Genomic DNA, 15,545 nt, shown 5'->3' with positions numbered 1-15,545 from the left:
TGAAATGGGCAAAATGTTTTACAAAATTTTTGCATTTTAGCAAGAGGTCTGTGCATGTGTCTGAAAAGAATAGCCACATGTGTTTGATGCTTACTTTTTTTTTAAGAATACAAAGAATTGGTGCGTGTAGAGGGGAGGTAATTGTTTATAGAATTATGCCTACAGGTAATACTGAAAGCAAATGAAAAAGTAAATAAAAAGTTGTCTAATTTTGAAATGTATTATGGGAGTGGGGGAATAACAGTACCAGGCATCGAATAGAGGTAGGAAATTGCTCTTCCATAATTTTAAACTGGGAAGAAGATATTTTATTTATGCCATCATCTGTACATTATGTTGATAATCCTTAGTTTATATACATACACACACCTGAAAATCCCTCCAGATCACTCCTCTACACTCTTTTGTTTTTTCTCCTTCAACTCTCTCCCCTCACTCACGCACACACCAATATATCTTTCATATCTTTACATTTTGCCTATCCAATTTTTTTTAACACCAGCACTTCAAGTTAATATGTGCCTCCATTACAGCATATTGTTTAATATGCTGTAATTATCACATCTAATATTAAATATAAGTTGGAGTCAAGGTAGCAAGAAAAATTAACTGCGAGCCAATAACACGCATGTTAAGGAAGGAAAGATCTTGAGAGTTTCTAAAAAATTCATCAGACAACGAGTTATATACGTGACCACATTCATATTTGTCATTGTCATTCTTGTTGGCTTTTTTTTTTCCAATTCAAAATTTAAAATAATAACTTCCAAAACTAGGAAAACTTAGAAATTGAAATAATGTGGAGTATTAGCATATTCCAGCAATTTCCTTAAAAACCCAGCTTATACAATAATCATAATTCTGCATATCTTCAAAGCACTTCTCTATACCAACATCGTCATGGTCAGTGTCAACAACCCTTTAGTTGGAAAGACCTGGATTCCTGCTCATAGTATGACAGGCACATTTATAAGGGCTTTTATAAGTAACAGATATATAATTTATATATATCCTATTTTATAAATAATTTTAAAAATCAATAAATAACTCCACCACATCATCATCTACTTTCCTACTGTAATTGTTTTTTGCCATAATCTGAATAAACATATCAACTTTTCCATCTTTATGCAGTTTAAGGAAGCATATCTCCTTTAACTGAAGACCATATAAATGATTCATAAATTTAATTCAAATGATAAGAGATGGAATATACCAACATAAAATCATATCAAAAAGAGTCATTAAGAATACCACATTTTTTTTATAAATTACCCATAAGTTTTTAATAATGAAGCAAAATTATGACAGTTCTTCTTCTAAAGTGAAAAGGAAAAAAAAAAATTGCTGAAACCAGAGATTGTCTTATACTCTTGGTATAAAATCTGAACCTTTGAAATTCCATGATGGAAAACATTGTCATGTGATCACTAGCTCCTTCAGTATTGTGCTGTTAGCAGTATTATGTTAGACATGTACTGTATTCTTATAAGCTTTTGGCATGTTAATATACTGCTGTATTAGTATATTAATATATTTTGCATATAAATATTTTTATTTAATAAATGTATTCAGTAGGGCAAGCAGGTCCACAACATGCCCATACACAGCACTGTCATGTCATAGGGTTTGGGACATCTTCTGTGTGGGACCAATATATATATATATATATATATATATAAAATCTGTAGTTTTCTTCATTTCAATCGTGATGAAAACCTGCTGGTGATCACATGATTATGCGATCACCAGTTGTCTCATATGGGAAGACAATTGCTCATAAATTGTAGTAAAGAAAAGATTTAAAGTGATTGCTATGCCTACATTATATTAAAGTGTAAAAGTAATGTGTGAGAAACTATCAGCATAAGTGTAAAATTTGTAGTGATCTTATACAGTAAGTCATCATCAAATTCCTGCCATGTACCCTCAAAGGGTGTACAGGATATGATAGTACTACATGAAAACTTTACATCATTACTAACTTCCTATCTACAATTTTCCTCCAAATCAGTCTGTTACTTGCCAAGACTCCAACATTATCAGATCTTATATTTCTATTGTATAAGGCACTTTGTACAGTATCAATCCAGTTATATCTTGGACTTCCTATGGGTCGTTTTCCTGCCAACCTTGCAGAGAACACTTGTTTTGCTAATCTTTCCTCGCCCATTCTATTTAAGTGACCATACCAGATGAGATTAGCTCTGCTAATGCATTCCTGGATGCTGACAATGTCAAGTTCTTTCCTAATATCCACGTTTTTAATATAATATTGTGATTGATGCCATCTGTTCACGCCTCTAATCTTTCTCAGGACTTTCTTATCTGCGGTCTCTAGTCTTTGGTCAAGTGTTTTACTTCTGACCCAGCTCTCAGATCCATAAATTAAAACTGGTTTGAACACTGTCTTGTATACAGCTACTTTAGTGTTCTGACTAATTTCTCTTTTATTCCATATGAATTTATTCAAATGACTTCCTACCATACCAGTTTTGTTGAATCTGTTGTCTATTTCCATATTTAATTTACCATCTTCACTAAAAATTGTACCTAAGTAGCTGAAATGTTTTATTTGTTCCACAGGTTCTCCATTCACAACGCAGTTGACATTTTCAACGATTCTACCTATTTTCATTGTCTTTGTCTTTTTATTGCTGACCTTCATACCATATCTATTACAACAGTTATTCAATTTAGTCAGGGAATCTTGCAGACTTGTAGCAGATTTATTTAGAAATATAACATCGTCTGCATAAAGAAAAGAGCTGACATTAATATCTCCAATTTTGATATCATGTTTAATACCACTTTCCTTCATAATGTGATCCATATAGATAATGAATAACAGAGAGGATAATGTACATCCTTGTCTCACACCAGATTTAGCATTAAACCATCTTCCTGTACCTTCTTCAATTCTAACTGCTGACTTACAACTCAAATAAAGACTAAGTATTGCTTGATATAATGCCCTGTTGACACCATATAACTGTACCGTATTGAATAGCTTCTCTCTTGACACCTTGTCATATGCCTTTTCCAGATCGACAAAACTTATAGATCTTTGTTATATTCCCATGCTTTCTCAACTATTTGTCGTAAAGTGAAAATCTGATCCTGACAGCCTCTATTTGGCCTGAATCCAGTTTGTTCTTCACCAAGCTTTTCTTCCACAATTCTTCTCAACAGTTTCTCAAGTATACTTGCATATATCTTACTAGGAACACTCAGTAATGAAATGCCTCTGTAATTCTCACATTCAGTTTTATTTCCCTTTTTATATATGGGTACTTTGAGAGCTCTACTCCAATCATTTGGAATTTGTCTCTCTGTCCAGGCTTTCTGAACTATGCAGTGCAGCCACTGTAAGATTTTTATACCACCATACTTCAGCATTTCTGGCCGAATATCATCTACTCCTGCTGCCCTTCCACATTTCAGGCCTTTGATGGAACCAGACATAAAAAAACGCATTTTACCGTTGTTCTAGCATGCATGGCAGACAGAACCAAATTAAAGCGGACAGTGATATTTAAAAGGAAGAAAATTCCGAAGCATATGAAATTTTCACCAGGTGTAATTGTTTGAGCCAATCAGAAAGGTTGAATGGATGAAGAAGGTGTACAATTGTGGCTGGATCAAGTATGGAACATATGTCCAGGTAGCTTGTTACATCAACAAAGCATGCTAGTCTGGGATATGTTCCGGGCGCATATAACGGAGGCAAGCAAAGAGAAAGCATGTGAGCTACGTACAGACCTAGCAGTCATACTGGGTGGTCTAACTTCCGTTTTGCAGCCGCTTGATGTCAGCTTGAATAAGCCGTTTAAAGATCACTTACGTGAAAAATGGAGAGAATGGATGTCATCTGGTTTGGTGAAGATGACAAAGGGTGGGAATTTTCAGAAGCCTGAGATTAACTTAGTCACCAGCTGGGTTAAAGAAGCATGGGATTCGATACCATCTAAAATGATTCAATTCTCGTTTCTTAAATGTGGAATAAGTAATTTAATGGATGGATCCGAAGATTGCGTCATATACGAAAGCGAGGATGACGCACAACAAAATGGAGAGCATGAAGACGATGATGACAACTGCTACACTGATGACGCAATCCCTACAGATGAATTTATAAATGAAATGTTTGATGATTCAAAAGATGAAGAAGAATTTAAAGGATATTGACATTTTGTTTTAAAATATTTCTTTCGTTAATTCGTATTGTATTATTTATAATGTTATGGAACAAGATTAACAGATTGCATTATACGTGGACATGGCATTTTTAGGGCAAGTTTTCAAACAAAATTTCTAGTTCGCATTATACGTGGATCGCATTATACGAGATAATATATGGTACTTACACTTAAGCAGTAAGATTTAAGCAATTTAGCAATTCATAATACTTTACATTATAACAAAAATAAATGAAAGAGTCCCACTTTAGTAATCATTTAGTAATTTACAAGAGTTTAGTATATTCTGATATATCAATAATTGATTCAAAATGTAACCCCATGTTAAGTATGAAGGAAACATAAATTAATCTAATTTTAGTTTCATTCAGTACTTAACAAAGGCTCTCTCTCTCTCTTATCAAAAAAATTTTTGTAAGAAATTTTTTTAAAAAAAAATATTTTTTTTTATTGGTCATTCCCATGTATTCTCTGGGGGGGGGTTTCACTTCTTCTTTGGTCTAGGTTGTACCTTGTTTGAACAATTTTTTTTTTTTTTGTGACTAATCCTTCTCGATCTGTTATAGAAACTTTAAGATTTATTAATTAATTCAATAAAGTTTACTTCGATGGTTCTTGAACAAATCTACCCTAAATTTTCTTCTGTATTAACTTGATCTTTTGCTATTTCAACACTCGAAATTTGATACCTTTTAGGTAGACAGTTTACTTCTGAGATTGAAGCATTTTGAGATTCAATCTGATTATTTTCCATAACTTCACATCCTTTATCTGTCTGCATGAGATTACTTTTACTCTGCATTCTTTCTTCATATGATTTCTCATTCCTATCTCTATTTTTAACTTCATGATTCTCTCTACTAAACCGTTTCCTTCCCATGAGAAATATTTCATTTTGAGAGAAATTACAAGAAAACTTGTACTTATCTAGAAAATTAGTTTCTAAAATTACCTGAACCTGTGGGTGGGATGTCTTAGGGAGGACTAGCAATTCTTGCCAAATAGACATATTAAATTCAGGAAGGTATATTTTTAGTCTAACTTTCTTGTTCGCATAAACATAGGACGTTGATATCCCTGATATTCTGATTGATTTCCTCAGATTAGAAATTCCTCGCCATATATGAGATTTTATTTCTTGAAAATAATTTCCCGAAATCACAGAGCCCTGGGAACCAGTATCTAACAACACGTTACAATGCGATCCTTGTATCTTACCCTTAATTTTCATTTTTGATTCTCTTTTATTTGTATAGCCTTTATTTCTTTTCTTATTATCACAGTGCACATGCCCGAAATTTGATTCTTTGTTGTTTTTCCATGATGGCCTTCTACTAGAAAAACAGTACCGTGCAGTATGCCCAATTCTATCACATTTGAAACATTTAGGGGGATCCCTAGGATCTCTTTGAGTATAATGATCCTGAGATTGAGATTTATAGACATTGGATCTTTGTTCAGTCATTGATTCTAATTTTATCACCATTTCATCAATTCGGCTTAACATAGGCTGGCTCTGTCGTTCAACTTCTAGTCTTATTGTTTCATTTATCTTTTCTGCATGCAAGACATGAGGTTCTGTGGATTTAACTGAAATGGTTGCCAACTGTTGTAATACAGCATCGAGTCGATCCATCACAGGCTGTTGTAATAGTTCCACCTCATGCTTTATCATGGAATTCACTTCTTCCCTACTAATCTGATTCTTCTCTGTCATAAGGCTTTCATTACAATCAGACCCTAGATTAAAATCAGTGGACTTCTGTCCGTCATTTTTCTCTTGATTTCTGGATGCTCCTTTTTCCTTTTTATGCTTCTTCTCTGACTTATCATTATTTTCCGAATTACTATTTTCCTTAATTACATTAATATGGCCTAATTTGGATGTGGGACAAATGTTGCCAAGCATTTGTTCTTTTTCTCTCACAGCATTGTAGCAATCCTCTAGGTTAGTGAGCCTTTTCTTATGTGCGGTTTCTCTTAATTCAGGTTTTAATCCTTGCTGAAACTGGAGGAAAACTGCCTGGTCTAGGTGAGATCTGTCTTCACTGGAAATACTGAGACTATTGGCTAGGGTTAGCAGACGATTATAATAGTCTGTTACACTTTCCCTATCCTTTTGAGCACTTCCTTGTAGTTTCCAAAGATTGGGTCCAATGCTCCTTAGTTTTGAGAATTGCGAGATTAATGTTTCTTTAAACTTAGTATAATCTAGAGTTTCAGAATCGGGGAGGAATATAGGAATTTCTTCGCTTTTCCTGCTAACTTACTCCTAAGTAAAATTAGCAACTGAAAATCAGACCAATTTGCCAATTTTCTTAGTTTCTTGATATAGGAGAAAAAAGCTAAAACGTCAGTTTCCTCTCCAGAGAATTGCAGGAATACCTGTTGTGGATTCACCGTTCTGAAAAATTCGGTATCGTCCATACTAGTACTTGATGATAGGGCCATATTGATATACCAGTTACAATTTTCACAAATCTAAACTTCAAAATTTCTTTATATTAGGCTTGCCTGATTCACTCTATAACTTGCTCACGTTGATTTATTTATTTCTATGTATTCAGGTCTATAAATCAAATCCTGTCATCTGCGCCATTGTAAAATTTTATTATCCTTTTGTGTCTACTTCTATTGTCTTGTCCTTTTTCTAGGTCGGCATTGTAAAATTTAATTTCTCCTATATTAATCTTACATATTATTCTCTTTAAATCTTAATTACACTTATATTGCACTTGTATCTGTGCCCTTAGTAAAATCCTTCTCTAGTAAGACTTTATTCTCTTAACTTCTATATTTCTCTTGGCCGATCTTTACATATAAGAATGATGCTAGTGGTTTGGGGGACAAAGGGAATATTAATGGTCAATGCCAACTTCCTTGTCTCTACACTGGTTCTAATTCCTTTTTTGAATTCAGGGAAAATTTATTTTTCACTGTGTCACCCCGAATCCTAGATTAACAAAGAATGTAGAATCAAGGAACCAGAAACAGTTTAGCTTACAATCTTATATTACTATAGGTTACATTCGCAGTCATAGCCTCTCTATAAATTAATCTCCCACTGTGGTCCGTATGTTATGAGCAAGTGCAACAGAGAAGAAAATCAGGCAAGTCATTAGTTAAACAAAAAGAACAAAACATTTAATTCCATTGATACATATTACACATTATGAATACACTCTGATTAAGTAATCTGCAGTTAATGAATGGGCACTAATTTCTCAGATTCTCTATATCTATCTTAGCATGTATGACAAAGAACTTCAATTATGATTTACGACTTATATTTGAAAGATCACACTTATTCATCAATATTAAAGACATTTGTTAACTGAATTACTAATGTAGCTCCACGTGCTCTCATACAATTTCTCTCACAAAATTCTTATAACTTATTCAATCATTAAAAGACACCCTAGGCTCCATGTGCTCTCGCACTATTTCTTTCACAAAATACTCATAATATGCTCTATCATTAAAAGAAACAATCTCTAGAGTCCTTCCTAAAATTTACAGATATCCTTTTAGTACATATTTACATAAAAAAACTAGACTGTATGTTACAGTTGCTGGGGAAACTATTTGGCCACCTCGCATGTCTCGTCAGGACAATTAATTTCGACTCCACGTTCCTTCTGCTTTTTCTGAGGCATTCTTCAAGGGTTCGATCTGCACATACTTCTGCTTCCGAAAATAAGTATACGTTATTCTCTGGTGAACTGGCTCAACATCGTAACGAAATCTCTGTAAGTATCGGTGAACATCTTCTGCTGGGCTGGTCGCTGATTGGTAAATTTTTGGGAAATCCACGGTAAAGTTCTTCAGTCATTATCTCGAATCCGCGGGGAACGAGGGGATGCCACAAGGAGGCTCCACACACCACAGCAAGTCGGCACGAGACCAGGAGCGTAACAGAGCACAAGCCTTAAGAGTAAGAAGGTTTTTTCTGGCGCTGCACAACTTTTTAAATTGCGGGCCACACGTTAACACTACGTCATTGATTTCTCCTCCCATTTTTCAATGTCACTTCACGTCATCCAGTACTGAGCGCCACACACACACGGAATCCTTAGCGAGATTCTCGGAATGCATGAGTGTGTGTGTGTGGGGGGGGGGAATACTTGCTTACGAAAAGGGTGCACCTATACTCTTTGTTGCACGTGTTTCGATTCCGGCCATCTTTTATTTAATCGGATTATCTCTTTCTCCCAGCAATTTATAAGTACTTACACTTAAGCAGGAAGATTTAAGCAATTTAGCGATTCATAATACTTTACATTATAACAAAAATAAATGAAAGATTCTCAGTTTAGTAATATTTTAGTAATTTACAAGAGTTTAGTATATTCTGATATATCAATAATTGATTCAAAATGTAACCCCATGTTAAATCTGAAGGAAACGTAAATTAATCCAATTTTAGTTTCATTGAGAACTTTACATGGGCACAATAATCAAGATGGGGTCTTATCAAGGCTCAATACAGACGGACAGTAACTTGCTTATCTCTGCTCGTCAGCATCCAAGTGATTTAGCCACTTTTGCGATGTGCCCCCTAAACTTCAACTTCCTATCCACCAACACTCCCAATTCTCTGGCCTAATCAATCTCCTGGAGTACAGTTCCACCAATGTGATATACTACTGCTAATCTTTTCACCCCAAAATGCATTACCTTACATTTTGCCACATTAAATTGACACCTATTCTCCTTAACCCATACCTCCAATCTATCCAAATCATCCTGCAAAATTTTGACATCTTCTGCATTCACTATTGCCCTACCCAACTTAGCATCATCAGCGAACAAATGAATCGTTCCTCTCAGATCCTTCCCTATATCGTTAATGAACAAATTAAACATCAGTGGTCCAAGAACAGAACCCTGCATCACACCACTAGTCACAGGCCGTCTTTTGGACTCTACTCTTGGGTAAACTACTCTCTGGTATCTCTCCATCAACCACCCTATCCATCTCACCAACCCTATATCCATTCTCATATGTTGCAGTTTACAGATTAAACTTTCATGTGGTATCCTGTCAAAGGCCTTAGCCAGGTCCAGCAGTATCACTGTAAACCCATTACCCTTATGCAGTTCAGCCGTCACTGTGTTATAAAACCTGAGCAAGTTAATGAGGCATGATCTACCCTTCACAAAACCATGCTGTCCCCCATACAGTATCTCATTTTCATCAATCCATTCCTGTATTTTACCCTTGACTACTTTCTCCAAGACCTTGACAACGACTCCTGATATGCTGATCAGTTGGTAATTTGCAACATCTTGGATCCTCCTAATTTCCCCTCTTTCTGCCCCCTTCGGGACGACTAAACCAGACCCGAGACTCAGATTAAACAATAAGGTCAAGGGCACTGACAATTCTTTAGCCGCTTCACGTAAGACCCCATGCCGATATACCATCCAATCCCACAGATGTATTCACATTAAGGTTCTGTAATAGACTATTCACCTCCACTTCATTCACCACAATTCCCATATAAACTAATGGTTCCTTCATTCCTTCCACGTCACCACCTGGATGATATACTCTTGCAAAGTGCTCACTCAGTAATTCCACTATATCGACTGATTCAGTGACCTCCATACCATTGGCATTCCTTAAAATCATTCTGCCGTGTACAGTTTTTCTTTTACTAGCAGCATATTGAAAGAACTGTTTGGGATTCTCTTTAGCTTGCATGGCTAATTTTCTTTCAAAATCCGTTTTTGCCTTTCTCACCGCACTCATTACCCTTCTGACCTGCGCTTTATACCGTTCATGTTCCTGCAGGTTACCTTTCTCCTTAAATTCCTTCCACAGTTGTTTCTTTTTTTTTTGCAACTCAAGTTTAATGGTGTTATTCATCCATTTAACCCTTGCTTGATTTACTATTCGGACTCTAGGTATACAGTCCACCATAACCTCCTGCAAATGCTCCTTGACCACTTCCCATGCCCTATCAACATCCAGCCCTTGCAGTTTTACATGCCATGGCACTGAACCAAGCAATCTCCTAAGCTTGTCATGCTTGCCAGCATGGTAATTCCACATGTACCCTGTCTTAATCGAAAATTTCACACATTTAGCCACCTCTCAGGTCAAGACCCTATGATCTCTGTCACCAATAGGTGGCAACATGGTCATATTCATTAGTCAAATTCTCAGATGCTATTACTAGGTCAAGCACCCTCGAACCCCTAGTATTTTCCATTACGTGCTGTCTCAGATAGTTATCCCTCAGTAACTGAATAAAATCCAGTTCCTCACATGTGTCCTCTCCTCCTTCCAATCAATGTTACTATAATTGAAATCCCCCATAATAATTACCCTCCTTCCACTCATTTCATCAATTTGCCTATGCATACTATCTCCACCATCTATTCCATCACCTGGTCTATAGCAGCACCCAACTGTACATTTTGTTCTGTTAGTCTCAATCTCGCACCAAATAGCCTCAAATGAGCTCCTTTCACTATCCTGAAATACAACTTCTATTCTCCTTGGTTGCAGTTCATCAGCTGTCATCAATAACACTCCTCCTCCCATTTTATTCTCTCTGTCCTTCCTGAACACACCATACCCTACACATTCTATCCCACTAACTATATCATCTTCTGTCAGCCATGTTTCACTAATACCAATAACCTGTGGCCAGAAGAGCCAACCGAGGCCAAAAATTCTTCCTTCTTGTTCCTAATACTCCAGGCATTAGTATACATGAAATGCAGAGGTCCATTTGTCCCACCCCTATCTTGATACATTATACTAACTATCCCATTCTGATTTCTTGTCCTTCGTACTGGCTCGGGCACATTATAAACATTCTTACACTTTTTTCTAATAGTAATCCCACAAAAGAGAGATTATTCAACTTATAATATCCTAGTATTGTGGGTGAGCAGAAAGTTGGGGAAAAAGAATCTTATTACCATTGAATTTGTAGACTTTCAGATCAATCTTTAGAAAGTACATAAGAAGAGAGGCTGTTTTTCCAAAGGACAGTACAACAAATGAATGAAGTGGAAGAAAAATAGGTTCCGTGAACTTGAAAATTAAACTGTTAAGTACTGGTAAGGTGGCTGCAGGTCTTAACAGATCGAGATGGATCATTCACCAAACTATATTGCCCTTTTTGGTACTGAGCCAAGAATTTTTATAGAGCTCTTAGAGAATCTCCACTCCAAATGTAGGAATAGTTTCACAGCTGTTCAGAGATAAAGTAATACCTGGAGCATACCTTATTTCTTGGATTTTGAAGATGTTTATGATATCTTTCTACGAAGAAAGATTGGATATTAGAAGTATCCCAAGAAGATAAATTATGATATTATCTGGCAATTTGAGTATTGTCAAAAGTAAGACTAGAAAAAGAAAATATTTGGAAGAAATTAAACAGACTGAGTTTTTTCTGCCATTCAAGTTAACAAAGTTATCAGAAAGTTACCCCACTGAAGGATAGTTTGTAAAATATTAATGTAAGATTTGTAGAAATAGATTTTAAAATTTTTTTTTTTTTAGAAGTTCTGTTAATTTGTATAGTGCAAGGTTTGGCAAATGAAAAAGTTTGTCTATGTAGCATTTGCAAACTGGAGATTGAATTTGTAATCAAATGCAAGGGCTGTTGAAGAAGCTTAGATTATTTGCATTGGGCATTAGTATTATTTTCAGGTCTCTGTGGATACAGATCACAATGAACATTACACCTTGTCTTGAATGCATTTAATGTTGGTGCACTCACCACTTTTGCGATGCATTCAAGGTCATCCACCGCTTTCGCTGCAAAAGAACTACATCTTACTTTTTTTTTCACATGACTTATACAGCTCCAAGGATATAAGGAATAAGAATGATAAGGAACCATCTGGAAGACTTGTAATTAGTGTATCCAACTTCTACATAGAACACCTGGGAAAGTTAGCTATCAATACAGCCTGGGAGCTAACAACTATCTGCTCTTCCTGGATACACTAATTACACGTCTTCCAGATGGTTCCTTATTCTTAGTTTACAGTAAACCCGCACAGACAGAGAGATATTTACACAAACAATTGCACCATTGCCCATCCCAACAGTATGGTATCCTAAAAACGTTAAACCACAGAGCGAGAGCAATTTGTTCCAATAACAATGCTCTTACTGCTGAACTCGCTGAACTTATGCCACACCTTCTTAGCCAATGGCTATAATCCCCATAAGGTAGACAAAATATTAAATGCTCCTCAGAAATGCCTCCCACTGTCCACCACCATTCATCATTCGATACATTAAAGGCACATTGGAAAAGATATCTAGAGTGCTCAGTAAACATTAACTACACACCGTATTTAGACCCTATGTCAAATTGGCTACTCTCATCCGTTCACCCAAGGACAGCATCTCCCCTTATCACATCCAGGAGTCTACGAGGTACCCTGTTCATGTGATTAAGCCTACTATCCCAAACAGGAAGAACTGTGGATATCTGCCTCAGTGAACATAGAAAATACATCTGGCACTATCGCTATGGCAAGTCAGGTCTAGCAGACCATGTTTTGGATACCCTTGCACACAGGATCAACTGGAAGAAAACTAAGTACTGCACAGAAGCTTTTACAAGTCAGAGAGAGAGATTGTTCTTAGAATCAACAAGTATGGCTGTATAAATTTGCCTAAGATTTGGGAGACAGTTATCTTAAGACATAAGTAATACCTGCTTTCTTTCTCATCAGGGTCTGCTGATTCTGCCAAGCCTGTTTCTTTGGCTCTGGTTTTGCTAGATAGGGACAGTGGAAATCTCATTAATCCATTCATGCTCGTCACTAATTAGAATTTTTTTTTTGTTTTTTACATAGAGGGTGCCTAATTAGGACTTTAGTCTTTGTGTTGTAGCTACAATTATTCCAACTAGTCCCGTTGTCACACCAGATTGTTGTTGTCTCGCGCACTGTGACTAACTGTTTTTTTGTGCTCTGAAGATGCTGGTTAGAATACCAATGAAATATCAGCAATACAGTCAATAATGAATTTAAATTCATTATTAACCTATCAGCCTGTGTTCTAATATATACCATCAAAATTAATCAACATGTATGACGAACACATAAGCCTTTCTACATGCTTGAAATATATTTGAGTTTTTGAATAAAATTCTCTATATAATTTTTGTTACATATGTAAGCAGAGAAAGTTATTTTAATATGATCATGATATATTTCAGTATTAGAAATGAAAGCTGTCTGAAATGCTCAAAATAAGGAAGTATAAAAGTTTTATATAGCTATACTATATAATCAATTTAAATGATTTGGAATAGAGCTTTCTTAATAATGTTTGTTATAAAAAAGAGAAATAAAACTCCTTTACTGAGTGTTTCATGTAAGATTTATGCAAAATAGGGGTTATTAGAATCAGATATTTACTTTTAGACAAACAATTGAGAAATCATCTGTATTTAAGTTTTATTGGTCTGAAAAAAAGCATATGATAACGGGGAAAAAACAAAACTGTTCAAAATACAATTATGATATATAGAGCAGTATGGATGTCACATTGGTCAACTGGATTCAGGATTGGCTGTCTGATAGGTATCAGAGAGTTGTGTATGGCAGAGCAGTTTCAAGGAGACAGAGGGTTACAAGTGGGGTCTCACAGGGCTCAGTACTAGGACCTATATTGTTTAATCTTTATATCAATGACATTGCCAGTGGATTGCAAGGGGATATTCAGTTGTTTTCAGATGATGCGAAGCTGGGAAGGATTATTAGTAATAGTGCAGATGTGGTAGCCCTGCAAGAGGATTTGAATAAGCTAGATAGATGGGCAAATGAATGGGGGTGTCAGTTTAATGCAGCAAAATGTAAGGTCTTGAGGTTTGGGAAACATCGATGGGATGCTGCATACTCTATGGGAGGAGTTATACTGGAGGAAGTAGGGGAGACAAGAGATCTGGGGTTGATGATTGATAGAAACCTGAAGTTTAGAGGACATATTGCAAAGGTGGTGAAGGTAACACAGAGGATTGCTGCAATTATGAGAAGGACACTGACCTGCAGAGATAAGAGGGTGATCATTCTGTTGTATAAGTCTCTGATCAGCCCACACTTGGACTATTGTTCTCAGATTTGGTCCCCATGATTTGAAGGGGATAAATTAACTGTGGAAAGGATACAAAGACGGATGACAAAGATGGTTTCAGGACTGTACAAGGATAGTTATGAGGATCGGCTGAGGGAATGTGGACTGCAGAGTTTGGTGGATAGAAGACGGAGAGGTGATATGATTGAGACTTTTAAACTGTTGAGAGGTGGTTACAGGGCTGACACTGGGGAGTTCTTTCGCTTGGTTGAACAGCGGGAAGGGGTGATGACAAGAGGCTATCCCTGGAAGTTACGAAAGGAAACTGTGAGCAAGAGGGTGAGGAGTGGTTTCTTTGCATGGAGGGTCGTTGAACCATGGAATGCATTGCCTGATGGAGTGGTGAGGGCGAGAACGGTCAATGAGTTCAAGGAGTGGTATGATAGACTTTGTGTTTCTTAGGGGGGACCTCCCCTCGATGAGTCTTTTGACCCCATGGAGGCCTGAATAATAATAATAATAATAATGTAGCCTATACTTAAGTTGCAAGTCAGAAGGATGTATAAACGAAGATGGTTTGGTGTAAAATTAGGGAAAATACCATTAAAATATGTGTTAGAATTTGAGGATATTCGACTTAATTCTTTACTTTATGTAGAATGTTATACTCCTAAATAAATGTTGAATAAATAATCTTCAGCAGTTTAGCTAAACTAAATAACTGCTATAATAAACTTGGAATAAACATTAGCAATAAAAGAAAACAAATTGTGAAAATAGACAAGAGCATAGAAGATATGGTGTTCTGTAGAACAGTAAAACATTCTGTTATTATTCTATATCTGTATAATATATTCTATTATTATACTAAAAATTCTATTATTTTTTAATTTCTAATTTAATTTAATTTAATTTTAATTCTAATATTATTATTATACTAAATACTATACAGAATTCGATGAGGATATTGCATGATTATGTTAATGCTAGTTTGCTATCTACAGTTTTCCTCCAAACTAGTCTTCTTTCTCAGAATTCTGATATTGTGACATATTATATTTTGGTTTTCTAAGGCACTTCTAACTAGAACTTAGTCTTTCTCTGAACTTTTCCTGCCATCTTTATCAGTCCTGTTTTGCTAACCTTCTTCTTCCATTTTTGGTGATCATACTTGCCTTACAATAGTTCTGCCCAATATTCTTGAATGCTAACAAAGTTAAGTTCCTAATTAACTTTATTTTTCATATGATTCTGCCATTGATGCCATCTATTCATATTCCTAATTT

Source organism: Typopeltis vanoorti, chromosome 4 (assembly GCF_054136105.1).
Source record: "Typopeltis vanoorti isolate ZY-2024b chromosome 4, IOZ_Tvanoo_1.0, whole genome shotgun sequence".
Classification (NCBI taxonomy): Eukaryota; Metazoa; Arthropoda; class Arachnida; order Uropygi; family Thelyphonidae; genus Typopeltis; species Typopeltis vanoorti.
This window is presented reverse-complemented; position numbering follows the sequence as displayed.